The following is a 13963-nucleotide window of genomic DNA, read 5'->3' as shown; positions in this document are numbered from 1 at the left end:
TGATGTCATCTCTTTTATCTTCCAAATGCATTTTCCTCTGTCTTTGAAAAAGAATTGGACCAGGAGTGACTGATTCAATTTTTCTCCTCTACTGAGTCTTGCAACCCATATCAGCAGCCACAAGATTGTGTGTTTGTACTGGATGCACCAAGGTATTCCTCACCAGCCTCTGTGCTCCTCATCCCATCAGTCATTTTTTAAATGGCTTTGGTAACTGGCTAACGAGTAGATCTGTCTTCCAAAATAGTTTATTATACAAAAGAGTCCAGATAATCAAAGTAGTGATGGAATTTTAAAACCACATCTGGCCTGCTTCTCCAGACAACTTCATTTGTTCCAATATAAAGTCTATGACATGAATGTAGGAAATGCAAAAGACTATTAGGTTTTGGTTTTCAACACCTTTTCATTATCTGCATTACACTCTAAACTGATGCATGATTTATAAAAATGAGTAAAAATAAGTAAAAGATTCAGTCAAAATGGTCTTGGCAGATATTATCAAAAACATTGTTGATCCATTCAAGCATCACTTCCAAGCGGGCAACATCAAATATAATTATTCTGTAGCCAAGAAAGGAATTAATTCCATACTAATCCAAAGAAGTCATCTCTAACTGTGTCAAGCCTGGCAACACAGGTATTATGCCATCCCTTCAGCAGCTGCTGGATAAAGCCTCAAGCTATGGTGCCAAATTCTACACAAACTCCTCACAAATGTGTCTCCTGGAAATATTTGCCAATAATAAACAGAAGATTGCAAGTGGTTTTGAAGTCACCACCCGGGTAATGTTTTCATGTATCCCATTAGTTTATGCACATGGCCTTTGCACAGAGTTTAATCGAAAACATTTATACTGGCAGACTCAGTATTTTCAGAGATGTTGGTACTTAACATTCCTGCCTATTCCAGGGGAGATGGCAGAGGGCAGGTGGTCTGCAAAATGGTGATTTATTGCTGGGTTGTTTTTAATATGACAACAAATTAATGTCTTTCCCAGGTCCTCTCCTGCATGAACTACATCCCTGGTGTGCTCTGCTGGTCTGTAACCTGAGAGGACCCATCCCACCCCTGACCCTGCAGGTTGTCTCTCATGTTGAGTGTCCCCTGTTTACATCTTACAGCAATAAATTGCAACTTTTCTTCATAGAGTCTTGAATTCTCTGCATATAGTCTTTAGAAGAGCAACAGGAAAACAACTCCCCTTTCACAGTATCAGATATTGTCCCAGTCATCTCCTGAAGGCTACAGAATTCTCACACACTCTGTTCAGGCACAGAAGGAAGCAGCAGCACAATGCCCTACTGAGAAGTTGATGGCAGAAGTTGCCCTCCTCTCCTGTCACTGGATGAGGCACACGATGACCCAGTCTGTTTAAATGCTGTTCACATTCCTCATTAATGTCATAACGTGACTTACTAAAAATCAGCTCTAAATGTGCTGTAGGAGATGGCTTTTTCCACGTGTTAATGTAAAACCTGTAATGGCTGAAGAAGTCACAGTCTATCAAATGAGCTCAGAAGACTCAGACACGACTTCTGAAGATCAAACCAGATCTGCTGACAATGATGTAAATTCAGGTATTACTCTTCTGAGAGCCGCCCACATTTACAGCGGAGTGAACTGTTAGTTGATGTGATGAAGAGCTAATCACCACAAACACAAAGGCCTGGAGATGGGCAGAGCACAGTACCAAGCACAGGAAGCCCCATGGCACCTGGTCCTGGGCACTCCCAGGAACCTCAGCACACCCGACCATGGTTTGGGTGTTGGACAACCTGCAGGAGCTGCTGTCACCAGACAGCCTTGCAGACTGAGCAGGGTTATTGCCTCCAGGTGCTCAGGACTCATTGTGGGATGGGCATTTGGGAAATGGTGCAAAATGTACTGCAAGATGTCTTAAAGGAGATAGTGGGAATGTGTGAGACTTAGGGGTTTTTAAGGGTAAAGACCAAAGGCAAGAACAGGAGGGTGAAGTTTGCTTGCAAAGGAACAAGCATGGAAAATACAGAGATAAGTGGATAAAAAGAGGCAGTTGCTTGTGAACAGGCTGCTGGTCATCACGCTTGCCTGGTCATGCCCTGATTTTTTTGTTAAATTGTATTTCTGATTGCTTTCCTGGGTGGGGGACCATGTTCTATCTGTGTGTGTGTGTGCAGAAGCTGGAGTCATGGAGCAGAGGGGCTGTGTGTCTGAGAAAACAATATCTGAGAAACCAGTGTGTGTTGTGTGCTTTTCCTTAGGGAACATCATTCATGGAAGTGTCCATGTAGGATAAGGGATGTGGGAACCAGCTACAGAGGAGGCTGGATACTCATACTGTAGGGTCCAGCTGCAGACTCTGACAGCTGGCAATTTCCTGCTGGACTGTGACTGCAAGTATTGGTTTGCAGACCCTGACCACAGGCTTTCACCCAGCTCAGCTATGACTGCAGGCTCTGACTGTCAAACACAGACTGACAGCATAGCACACCTTTTACTGCAGGATGGATGGATGGATGGATGGATGGATGGATGGATGGATGGATGGATGGATGGATGGATGGATGGATGGATGGATGGATGGATGGATGGATGGATGGATGGATGGATGGATGGATGGATGGATGGATGGATGGATGGATGGATGGATGGATGGATGGATGTTCCAGCCCTCCCCTGACCAGCCAACCCACCCCTTTTATCACATTTATCTTTATTAGTCACAGCTGCAACCCATTAAGGGCAAGGCTGTTCCTCTTCTTTGGTAATTAGTACAACTAACTGTGACTTATCAGGGGCGAGGTTGCCTGTAATCCCTTTTTCTACACCTACACCTGGAATGGCAGTAGGTCTGCACAAGCTACAGAGAGACCAGTGTGTGCATGTTTGTATGTGTGTGAGTGTCTGGCTGCAGACTGGAGCTGCAAACCCATCCCTGCAATCACATGAACATCCTGGCCTCCAAAAGATCAGCCAAGAGTAAATCATTGGCAGGGAGGCAGAGGTCAGGCAGAGCACAGAATGGTGCCGTGTGTGAGCCAAGGATTGGCATCCACCCATTCCCAGCCATCAGCTCCAACCACCCTGCTGGGCTGGGCAGAGGGGGCTGCAGGCAGAGCTCCACAGATGGGGCTGCTACAGCTCCAGGTCACAAGGAGCACAGCCACTGCAGGTCCTGAAGCAGAGATGGCCACACAAGAGCAGCCCTGTGGTGGAAGACACGTGTGGGAGCTCAAGTGCTTTGCAGTGTTGCACTGCCCAGAGACAGCCTGTGCCCACAGAGCACCCCTGGGACAGCCAGAACCTGCCTGTCAGAAAGTCTGGTGGGAGGTCTGGAAGTGGCACAGCCGCTCCCAGATGTCCCTGCTGTGTCCCAAGGGTGTGGGTTGCAGTGGTTCCAGCTCCTGCCTCGCAGGACAGTGCACAGCTATGAACTGAGGCTGTCCTTCCATCTCTGGCTGTAGTGGCAGCTCTGTGTCCTGATTCAGGGGGCCAGCCCTCCTCACCCCACAGGCTGGTACAAAACAGGGCAGTGGGGACACAGCCCCTGAGGCTGCCCTGCTGCAGCTGCTCCTGTGCCATTATAGCAAAGCTGTGTGCCTGCACTCACTTGTAGCTGGGGCACCAGTGCTGAATTCTTAATAAAACAGGCTCTGATAGGTTGCAGCTAAGATGCAAACAGATGGCAGAAGGCTTTGAGCTCAGCTGATGTGAAGAGCTGTCAGAAAGAACTGGGAAGTGCTTTCCCTTTTCAGGGTGGTGGGATGGGGTGGCTCCAGGCAATGCCACACATCCTTGCCAAAGGCATCACACCTTCCCACTGGTGCATCTGCAGCTCTGGGCTCCCAGGGAGCTTCCTTGGAAGCCAGCAAGGGGTATCTTTTAATGCATGGAAGGTGAGGGGCAGAAGATTCACTTCCTTCAGTGACTGGCCTCACTCCAGAGCTGCAATCTGATCCAGGACTCTGTTTCTAGCTCAGGAGTAGAGGAGGATTTTAACTGCCCTGAATTTTGTATTAAATGGAGCATGTTAGAAAATCCTGTACATATCTGAGAAACCACAAGCCTAGGCATTAAAAAAACATGCTCCCTTAAAACTTACAAAAGTAAGAATGTTCACCTTTGAGCTCTCAATTACAAGCGTTCAGGGGACAATAGAGTTGTGCAAGGAATGGGAAATTCGTAATTAATGTGATTTATTAGTTAGTTTTTCTGCTCTATGAATATCTATAAAACTGCTGCAACTGTTACATGCATTTGCTTATTCAAATACCTTTGACTAACAGTGTTCAGAAGCTTTGACAAAGTGGATTGATCATAAGTAATCAAAACCTGAATAGTGTTGCACAGTAATTTGCTAGGAGAAAAAAAAAATGTTTTGACAGACCTAGAAAGCACAGAAGTACTTGTAGGTAGCAGAAGTTGTTTTCAATGTTTGTTTTTTGTGGTTTAAAAACTGACTCCCAAAACTCCTGCCGGGATAACAATTGTTCCTATAGACACAGCATGCAGACCTTGAAGCTGGTAAGCATGTTGCCTCAAACTGAATTCATTTAAAAACTCAGCCACTGTTTGCATACTTTTAATTACATACAAAGAACTGGCAGTGCAAGTAACAGAAAATTTAAAAAAAAATGCAAAGAGAAAAGCCATGCCTTAAAAATTAAGCTCCTTGTTCAAGCCCCAGTAGACAACATCAGAGCTGGCCCTGAAGAATAAAGAGCAGAAAAAAAGAAAACCAGAAAACAGTTCTCATTTTTCCCAACTTCCCAAGTTGCATCCAGTGAACTTCCTTTGCTTTGCTCTCCCTTTGTGCAGACCACTACTGTGATATCGAAGCCATTTTCTTTGCCTGGAAAATGTGAATATTCCCTCTGAAGAGCACTTGAAGCATAGCAGGAGGAAATACTGCGGGGAAGAGAGGTTTCTCTGAAACTAACCATAATGGATTCCTTTTCATTCCTGCACTAAGGGACTTGCTTCAGAGCAGAAGAGCAGCCTGGCTCCTTCAGAGATAATGTTCCCTGTATCAAATGGAGACTGAAAGGGGAAATATTTCTTCCTTGGGACGCTTGTCTCTGGTCCTCAAGGGCCCTGCATTGTATAGGGCTGAGGTGAGTGAAGGATTTGTGGTCTAAGAGTTAAAGCAGGAGGAAAGAGAGATAGGGCCCCTGGATTACAGCCTTTGCTCTGACATAGAGGTAAATAGTCACTTACATTCAAATAAAAACTTCCCCTTTGAATTATTTTTTCCATTCCCTACCAATCCCAGCTTATCTTCCCATAACGGTCTTCACTTCTAAAATCAATTTATAACCGATCAGACAGCTAAAATAGCTTCTTACAGTAGGTGTCTCTAGTCAATGACTGATTTGCATTAAGAAAGATATGACAGCCAAGTGTGAAAAGAATGATAGTTTAATTTTAGAAAAATTCCACATTCATCTGAGAAATGATTACTAAGCACTGTGTATGTTCATACATAAATTACTTCTAAAAATGTGAAAAAGATATTAAAACGCCAAATATTTTCTTGCAGTGGGAGCAGGAAGGCCCCAGCTCAGACGCTGTGGCCTTTTGCAGGAGGGGATGGAGGAGAAGCACACACATCCAGTGGAACTGAGCAGGGACAAGGGAGCAGCTCAGGGAGAGGGGAGCAGAGGGATGCAGGAGGAGGGGGAGGCTGAGAGAGAGAGGCCAAAGCACCTTCCAGCCCCTCTGGGTGTGTGAGCACTGGGACACCCCTCCTGCCAGCGCTGGGGACAGCAGGGACGTGAAATTATGGGAACAGAGCATGAGGATCCCACGCAGGCAGGCTGGGAGTGCCAGGTCCACTCCATCTCCAAACCCTGCCGAGCCAAAGGCAGCTCTGGGGAGCGTGGCACAGCCACAGGGGGACGTGCCAGGAGCCAGGTGCCAGCTCCCAAAATAAGTCCTGCAGCTTGTCAACAGAGCTCTGTCATCTCTATCCAGAAAAAGACTAATAGTGGGCTGACGCCTGGCACTGACAAATTACCAGGTTGCTACAACTGGGATTTGGATTGGCTGCTGAGGTTTGTTTTGATTTTTTTTACGTGTATCTTTATTTTAGCAGGAAAAGCCTTTTTCTTTGTCTGCTCGTGGTCCAAGCTGGCAAAAAGCAGCCTGGGATCTCCCACAGAGGAAGCCCAGAGCCTGCCAGGGCCCGTGCACAGGCATTCAGAGGCTGCAGAGATAAATTGCAGTGTCAGAGCCTGCAAGGGAAGGGAGGGACGGAGTGCAGAGGTGAGAAAGGTGCGTGAGGAGGCAGAAAGACAAGGAGGAGGTCACTGCAAGACCATTAGAGCATATATTATGTTTTTTACTAGATGTGTCTCATTTTTCAGTGTCAAGAAGTGAATGTGTATGCAGTGTTTGTCCCACGCTAACACACCCTGAGAGAACAGACATCAGTCACTGGCTGTGTCACGTTTTTATTAGCTAAGTTTCACAGAATCATCCCTCCAAGTAGGGAATAACTCCATGCATCACAGCTCAGGTTTGACAGGAACATTAAAGGCAATATGTACTTTGATATATCAATCCAAATTTGTAGGCAGCAAAAGCCAGACTTGATGTAAAAAAATATTAAGATTATTTCTTATTAAAAAGTTACATTTGTGGCTCTCTAATGAAGATCTCACTATCTTACATAAAAGTCTCTTTCAAACAACCCAAACTTGTGTTATCTGACATTTTAATTATTTTCATTTCATTGCCTTGGATTCCTCCCGTCTTCTTGCATTGTAAGTCCTGGATCCTTTGACACTCTAATGTCTAAGATCATTTTAGAAAGACAGCAAACTTCTATTAATGTTGACTTGGTTTCTACACACTAGAACTCTGTTATTTGACATATCTCTTCTGCACATCACTTAACTTTCCTGAAATGTAGCAGGAAGCTCTTTCCTGGCTTCATTCAGGAGAAGAAAATTACAGTATAAGCAACTGTTCTTAGGAGACCACACAGAACAGTGACTTCTCTTCCCAGAACTGCATAGCCATGAGTACCAGCAGAATGGCTCCAAGTTCCCTCAGACAGAATTCTCGATGCATTTCCTACCAGAGGCAGAAATAAGTAATTCTTTCATGTGTGGACTGGTCCAAAGCCTGAAAGGCAACAGGAATCTCCTCAGCAGAATGGAGAGCTCAGCTCATTGAGAGCAGAGTGATTCCATCAGCCCAGCATGACTGAGCACACTTTTTTTGTGTTCTTTTGCAGATACAGCACTGTGTAAGGAACTTCTTCGTCCCATGAAAAAATTTTAACTAGCCCTTAAAAAATTACACCTTAAAAAAATTGTAGCACAACACTGAACAATTTCAGTCCCTTCAAAAGCACTTTGAAACTATGCAGAACTCAAGCATTTCCCACCCAAGGGACTAAAGAGTAATTTGGTTTGTTTTGCATAATTTTGCCTCAAATTTTTTAACAGATTTGTCTAAAACAGGCAGATATCAGTATTAAGCACTGCATTTTAAACAACGATTTCACACACTCACAGAGCGGTCAAAATACTATAGAACAGAATGATTCCATGGTAAAAGGATTATGCTGGCTTACCCCAAAAGCTCTATGTCTAATTTAGGACTTAGGCATTCTGAGCAATAAATTTTAAAAATCATGGGAAATTAAATTTTTTTATCATTAATGCCAAAGGTTTATAGATGAGTTTGGGTCAATTGACTGAAATTGGAGTTGAAAAGCACCACCCCCCAACCAGCAATGGCTCCAATTTTCTATCCTTCAGGGCACAGCCATATTCCAGGAATTCAGCTCTCCAGATTCACATTGGTTAAATCTGTGTTCCTAGATACAATGTATGGATTTTCACCCAGGATTTCTGTCCAACAGAACACCCTCATTGCCTTTGTTTCTGTTGATCAATTATTGCTGAAATTACATTCCAGTGCTTCTGAAAACAGCTCAGCTGGCTGAAACCTAAGAGGAGCCATGTGCCAGAAAATTTCTCAAAGGTTTTTTTCCCTCTCTGGATGAAGCTAACCAAAAGAAAAAAAGAAAAAAAGAAAAAACAACAAACAAACAAACAAACAAACAAAAACCCCCCACACACTTTTCCATTCTTTTCCAGGTAAAAGCTTCTTAATCGACCATGTGGAATGAAATTAAGTTATGCCTTTTCATTTTAAATGGTTTGCTCTTTTTTCAGGGCTTCAGGTGGAGTAGTTTGCTCTGGACCCCTGGGCCCATTTTTTGCAGCAAGCTGGCAGTGCTGATTTGATGGGCTATGTCCCTGTGGGAAATGAAGGAGCATCCCTGGCATGGATTCTCCCCACCAGGAGTCACAGAGGAGGGCTCTCAGGCAGGAGAACTGATCCACCCCTCTCCATGTAAGTGCCCCAGGATGTTAAAATGCTTTCACTCTCCAGTCTGCTGCTGCTGGTCTGAAGGGCCTGTGTATAAAATACAGAATCTGCCTTAGAGAGCTGGGTGATCAATTTTTGTTCTTCATCTGAGAACACAGAAACAAGGCAAGACCAGCTCAGGCCTAAACCCCACCAAAGAATCCCTGAAGGTTTCCACAGGACACGCACTGGAGGATTGGCTGCAGGTTCAGGGAGGACATCTCCACCATCTCTAAAGGGTGGTTCTGTGAGGACAGTGAAATATGACACATTTCTTGCTCTACTCTATTTGTTGGTATCTGGAGACAAACAAAATAGAGCCCTCACACTGCAGTGCCAAGTCCCCTGCCATGGTGTGGTTCCTGCTTTGGAATCCTCCTCCCCTCTTCCCTGGCTCTGCACTCTCACAGCCACTGTAGAGGCTGAAAATCCAGCCCTGAACACCCCCAAAATCACCTTAAATGACTGTCTGGCACTCTCAAACTTTTCCTTTCCAGGTACATCTGAGCAAAGTTCTGGACTTTTCTGAAGCAAGGTGACATTCTGTTATTAATATGTGACTCCAGGAGCCAGAACCCTGAAAGGCCCCACTGTGACCATGAAAGGCACCTGGGTGCATGAAAGTAGCACTGCTCTCCCATTTACCCAGCTAAAACCCAAATATTTACTCCCAAACTGAGCTGAGTTGCAGCTCGTTTGTACCAGCTGGTTATCCCACTGAGCAAAGAAAGGAGGGAAATGGATTTCTTCCTGTTTTCCTTGCTGGTCAAAAGATTAAAAGCAATATAGTTGTGTTGGTCCCTAGGTATTGTCTGATTAATATCCTGCTAGCCTGCTGGCAAATTGCCAGAATCATTTCACTTTAAATGAAAGACTATTCTGTGAGCTTAAATGGATTTTATTAGCATAACACTAATAATTCAGCACTTAAAACCCAGAGAAAATATTAAAAGTAAATACAGGCATGCAGTGCCTACTAAGGCTCCTTCCTGCTTTCTTTCCAGGTGGGCAAAGAACTACAGTGCTTCAGATATTTCACCACTACAGTCAGAAGGGTTTAACTTTTGCAGGAAAGGGGTTAGGAAGCCGAAAGGAGAGCAGCCCTGAGAAATTCCTTTTTCCCAGCACCATCTAGCAACTTGTCCCTGCTGGGTTTAAATGGTGTTGATCAGGTAAGATGCAGCACAGAGAAATCTTCTTCCCCTCCCTTCAGGATTCTTGGCCACGGCTCAGATTTTCCCAGCTGAATCTTGTCTGCTGAGCCATACATCATCTCTTTCTCTTGCCTGACTCTTCTAGCATGTGTCACATTAATGACCATTCTGAATTCTCCAGATTGTCATTTCTTTTAGCCTTTTTGTAGCAGAGGTTTGTAGCCAAGTCCAGTTTAGAAACCACTGGCAGGAGGCTGCAGTCAGCATAAAGTACCTGAGATAGCTGCATTTATTCAGTGTTATTCAAATTTTGGGAATGCAGCTATGGCAAGTCTATCTTTTGCCTACTGTCTGCATCAGCCACTCATGTCAACAGGGATTTCAGAGGAGATAACTCCTCCCTGTCACCTCTAGCAATGGTTGCTTCCCAAATAGTGCTCCCTGAGGGAGTGACATGCCATAGAAGAAAATAAATGTTCTGAGGACACTCACTAAAAATACCATGTGTTAATCCCCCAATTAAAAGCCTCTGGAGGAGAATAATGAGTGATCTGTTAGCAGTTCTGTAGGTTTGCAGTTGTCTGATATCCCACATCTGGGAACTACTGCCCTCGGGTAGCAGCTAATTGGCCCCGGTTACCACAGTGCCCCGCAGTCCTTAATGCATGTATCATCACTGCTGCTCAGTAAAGCAAAAAAGGACTGATTTCAGCTCCACAGACCCGGAGCTGCATTTCAGAGAAGGCAGGGAACTGACTTTACAGTATTATACTCCATGTATAAATCACAGGACGAGGCAAAATTCAGGTCCTGACAAGTACTTTCTACCCAAGGGAGAAACTGGCTACAGAAGATGTTTCTTTGGGTCAAATACATTTATTTACGAGGACTGCAAAAATGCTGCTTCCCTGTCAAAATCAAACCACCAGCATGTTCTTCACCTAGCCCCTCTTGGCCAATTCTGTAGCCAAAAAAAAAGCTGTTGCAAGGCCTTTTCTTGAGCAAAGATCCAGTGATTGCTCTGTCTCCTCGGTTTTGTGTTACTTTCTGCCTCTGTCTCTGCAGAAGTCCTGCTCCTTCTCTGGCAGGCACACAAAGATCATTACCCCTCCCTCCAGGCCTTGCTCTTTTATTCCCACAGGCTTGTGTAATTCATCTTTTGTGGGATCTTAAGAACTTGCTCCCGTGGTTTTGGAGACTTGGTACAGCCAGAGAGCCCTGTTATTTGTAAGGCTTATCTCTGAGCCCACTCACCACTCTCAGCAATGCACCCAGGCTGTAAGAGTGCTGAGATATCTCTATATATAGATTTATATTTTTTTAAAGGCTCCATCCACATTGGTTTCAACAGGAGCTGGATACCTAATCTGCTTATACACTTTTGAAAATCCTATTAAGTGCCTCTTTACTGCTCTAGGTGCCTAAATATACTTTTCTTAATTTGGTTCTAAGTGATTTGCATCCGTCATCAAGATTTTTGAGAGCGTGGCTCGAGGGGAGAGGCTCCCTGTCACAGCCCCTGTGTGCAGTCTGCCACTTGCTCAGATGCCTAAGCTGGGAGCTGAGCTCCTGTGAAGATGCTGTGACAGTGTGAAATATGTCTATTAAACTGTGAACACTCTTGGTGCTGCTGCATCCTTGTCTCTCCAGCGCTGAGCACACGTGTCCCCTCCCAGCAGAGCCCTCACCATGGGCTGGTCACACCTCATCTCCCTTTCCATCACTGCCTCAGACACAGACCCTTGGTGAAAGTGGGGAAATGCATTTTAGGAGGGGGAAAAGGATGGTTTGGCTGCTATGGGGTAGCAGCCAGGACAGCAGCAATGTCTCACCTGGCAATCCTAGAGAATTCAGTGCCCGTGGCTTAGAAATGCCTTTACTCAGCTGTTTTTATCTTCCGTGGTTTGCACTTCCTAAAAGGGAGTCAGAGGCAAGAAGATCTGTGAGAGGATATAGATCTGAGAGGCTGAAAAGGGCAGTTCGTGCTAAGCATGTCTCAGTTGGGAGAAAGGGCACTGAAAATGGGTCTGTGCCTTTAGAACCAGCACTGGAGGCAGTAAATGCTTCCTGCACTCACTGGACATTGAAGTGGAGCCAAGAAAGGAAACTGGCCACGGCCAGGCTGGAACCCAACTCTGGACAGCTCGGGAAAGATGGGCCCTGCTGGAATCCTCAGCAAGTCAGAAAGGAGAAGAGAGGAAATTAGCACCTTGAGAATTACAGTTGAAACAGTCCTTCAAGCACCTTCAGCTGTTCTAAAGATGAAAAGAAACTTTGAAAGAAGGATTAAAGGTAGGGTGGTCTGGTTTTGATACAGAAGAACAATTATTTTAAAAGAGCAATGAAAAATAGGAACATATTTCAAGATCTAAGCATATACTCAGAGAAATCTAGAAAAGTGCAAATATGGAAATGTTCTGAATCTGGTCAGGTCTTTCTCCTCTTACAGGCTCTATGTTGCAGCCCAGAAAGCCTTGATAAACCATAATCTAAAACTCCACTTAGCCTTTGCTACTGATTTCTCCCAGTATTAATAGTTTGCTGCTAATCACAGGCAGCACCTGAGGTGCACCAGCACTCACAGCAGTGCAGGATCAGCTCCAGGCAGCTTCTGAGCTCTTAGGTCTTTCCTTGCAAAGTGTCAGCTTGGGCAGGCCTTACAACACATCTGTGCTCCAGTCCCTTGTCTGCAATATTGCAATATTACAATTACTGCAATACTGCAGTAATAGTAACAATGGCCCTATGCAGTCCTTTTGGATTGTTTAGTGACCATTTGCAGTGGACACTCACAGCTGTACTGAGGGCATACCACCTTTCTTCAACAAGTGAATTAAATGTCCATGCAAAAAATCTAATCAGTTGCAACTTGCTGATACACACTGAACAGGCAGATAGTCCAAATCCAGGAAAAAAATAAAATAATAAAAAATATTATTTGCTTGTCCTCCCATTGCAACTGTGCAATGAGCAGAGAGAGGAAGAAAAGGTTACCCTTGCTCTTGATGGAAAGTGATGAGAATATTCTTGCCTTTGGATCTGCCAAGCTTTCAAGGAAGATCCCTGAGCTGGATATCCTCAAGGAGCAAATTTTAACTAACAAAGAGAGAATTGGACAGGCTCTCTTTCTTGGGAGAGGAGCAGGGCTTCCCTCAATGCCACTTCACATGAGACCTAGAGCCAGCAGCCAGAACATAACCTAATTAGGCCAGAAAGGGTGATTAGCTGTTTATTTTGAGGATGTTCAAACCATGCACTCACATTATACACTGCCCTGGGAGAAATAGGATGCTGTTTATAGTTCCAGGCCTACAGGATCAGCAAAGTTTATTTTCCCCTACAAATGAAGGCCTGTTCTACTTACATTCTTTCAACTCAGATTGGATCTGTTTATTTTCACTCATCTGCAGGAAATGGGAACATTTCAGTCTATTATTTTGAGTCCAGGGAAGCAGTTTGTATTGCTTAACCATGGGCAAAGGCAAATTAGTCACAGCCTTCACATGCTACCTCTAAAGGTTTGTTTAATAGTAGTACCATTAGTGGCAAAAGGATTTACAAAACCCCATAGTGCAAATTCAGCTTCTTGAACCTTTTCTGGAAGGCATGAGAAACTTTGTTAAACACCTTGGATGCCTGGTACTCCACTGTGGAATATGGAGATGATCAAGTTGTCCTTCTTCCCAGCAGGCACTCCATGTATTGATGCTGAGCTGAGGGGTTTAATGCAGTGTTTTCAAAGAAGCTCACTGCTTTTTTATTGAATGTAGCTCCTGATTGTCTTGAAGCAGAGCATTGAGAAAGGAAAAGGCTGGTGGGAGAGAAAGGAAGTGCAATGATGGTCCACACATGTGGCTTCTGCTCAGAGCAGTGGCAACAGGACAAAAATGTCTTCAGAATGTATAAAGCACACCCTGCCAAAAGCTACAATGGGATCCGTCTTCAGTGTTTCCAAATATTTGTTTGAGTTGGCTTCATATTTAGTTATAAAACAATCCCTGTTTGCTACAGTATGTTAACAGGATTTGTTTGCATGCTTTGATCTTCTATTTTTAATCATCTCTCATGTCCACGAAGCCTTTGGTAAGATTCTCCATTGATAAAACTGCTCAAATTATAACAAATGGACTGTGAGGTGACAATATATCTTAGAGGGGGTTTTAATTCCTTTGAAGTTAAGCTTTTTTGGTGGTCAATTAAATTATTTTAATTGCATCTTACTTATTTTAAACTTATTTTTCAACTGCTGGAATTTAAAAATTCTCCAGAAGTCAGGCAAGTGCTGTGAATGTAAATTTTATCTGTTGCCTGCATTTAGCAGAAGAAACAATCAAAAACGCACCAAATACTGTGATGAAAACAGAAATTACTGGCAACCAATTATGAAGATATGGAGCAGCAGAAGGTACAGTGTGTTACATACATTATGGGGCTGCCAGAA

At 44.2% G+C, this 13963-nt stretch overlaps 1 long non-coding RNA gene across 20 annotated transcripts in view; it reads right to left on the bottom strand.

Annotated features, from left to right (window-relative positions):
• The window catches only part of LOC148224971 (uncharacterized), a 104691-nt gene that overhangs the window by 40358 nt on the left and 50370 nt on the right, over positions 1 to 13963 (bottom strand). For 13 of the 20 annotated variants that reach the window (XR_015801850.1, XR_015801841.1, XR_015801848.1 and 10 more), the window contains exons 5-6: positions 11600 to 13333; positions 11355 to 11435 (exon numbers count right to left, since the gene is read on the bottom strand). The exons of 1 other annotated variant lie outside the window; for it this stretch is intronic. This is a non-coding gene — a long non-coding RNA (uncharacterized LOC148224971). Of the gene's footprint in view, positions 1 to 6422; positions 11264 to 11354; positions 11436 to 11599; positions 13334 to 13963 lie in introns of those variants that run through there. 6 more of the 20 variants (XR_015801839.1, XR_015801834.1, XR_015801836.1 and 3 more) reach the window with 3 other exon arrangements.

The sequence above is a fragment of the Sturnus vulgaris genome, chromosome 2, assembly GCF_052056855.1.
Source record: "Sturnus vulgaris isolate bStuVul1 chromosome 2, bStuVul1.hap1, whole genome shotgun sequence".
Taxonomy (NCBI): Eukaryota; Metazoa; Chordata; class Aves; order Passeriformes; family Sturnidae; genus Sturnus; species Sturnus vulgaris.
Note: the sequence above shows the minus strand (reverse complement) of the source record. Positions and strands in the feature narration are given on the sequence as shown.